Below are 1268 nucleotides of genomic sequence, written 5' to 3' on the forward strand. Positions count from 1 at the left end.
TTTATGTGTGTTTTGTGTATTGGGTTGGGATGGTGGAGGAATTTGTGTGTGTTTTGTGTATTTTGAAGTGTGTAGGTAAAAAATTTTGAGAAGTTTTTTGGGTTCCTGTAGCAAAAGTTGTTAAAAAACTTGTAGGTAAAAAACTTACCCAAAAAACTAGCTTCCAAACAGGGCATATTTTGAGGATTTAGCCCTACGAATTAAAGAACTTGGTTCAAGGTTTCATAGTCGTGGATTTGGTCTTGTCGGTAGTGATATTGTACTATGTTCAATTATTCCGCTAACCAAAAATCCGCTATCCACTTACATCAAAACAACCAAATTAAGCTTCTTATAACCCCAAATAACGATAGGTCAGATTCATATAAGTTGTAATTACCGAATTAATGCCACTGCTGGAGTAGCTCAGCTGGTTAGAGCGTGTGGCTGTTAACCACAAGGTCGAAGGTTCAAGCCCTTCCTCTAGCGAAAGCTTTACCGTAACAGATTCTGCAGGATTAATTGATAATCCTTTTTATTGAGTTTGATAAACTTTCTATTGAACAAGTGATAATCCTATTTCTTAGTCAAAGCTGATGAAAACTTTCTATTGATACTTCATTCCTATTTCTCCAGTTGCATTTGATAAACCTTTTTGGCAAACCTACATAATTGTAGATGAAAATTTTGATACTTCATTTGAGCACAGCTAGTGCTCGAGTTGCTATCGATGCTTCATTAGTAACTCTTTATTCATACGTGGTTTCAAATCAACTTGATTTCATCAGTAACTCTTTATTCATCACAATATCATATATGCCAAAGAGCCATTGGTCCCATTTTCTGTGATCTAAGTATTATCATCTCTGAAAGACATAACTCCTTTGCCCCAACTGAACATCAAAATGATGCTCCAGTTGTTGTTCACTGGAAGACCCTATGACAAGTAGTACATTGGGACTGATTCTGCCTCCCCTTGCCTCACCTCTACTTTCTCAAAACCCACAAGTAGTATATTGGGTGTTCCAGTCACTCCTTATGCAACTGCAGGCTTCCAAAAAACGAGCACAACATGAGATCCATCCATTTTCCCTTCATTTTTCACACCAACAATCAATTCAAATTGTAAATTCTTGCAATTCACTTCCCAATATGGTTCAAAAACTCTCGGACTCGGTCGAGTCGTCACCGTCTTGGGCTCTCCCGATATGATTCCGGGACGATACGATTCCGAGATACTTGACTCGCCGAGACGTCACTGTAAAGAGTTGAAACGGCTGAATCAGACT

General features: G+C 38.3%; 1 non-coding gene across 1 annotated transcript; it reads left to right on the plus strand.

Annotated features, from left to right (window-relative positions):
- The first annotated feature begins 394 nt into the window (after nt 1-394).
- Nucleotides 395-468, plus strand: TRNAN-GUU (transfer RNA asparagine (anticodon GUU)). The gene has a single exon. It is a non-coding gene; the product is annotated as a tRNA-Asn (tRNA).
- The last annotated feature ends 800 nt before the right edge of the window (nt 469-1268 follow it).

This window comes from Coffea arabica, chromosome 4c (assembly GCF_036785885.1).
Source record: "Coffea arabica cultivar ET-39 chromosome 4c, Coffea Arabica ET-39 HiFi, whole genome shotgun sequence".
NCBI classification, from domain to species: domain Eukaryota; kingdom Viridiplantae; phylum Streptophyta; class Magnoliopsida; order Gentianales; family Rubiaceae; genus Coffea; species Coffea arabica.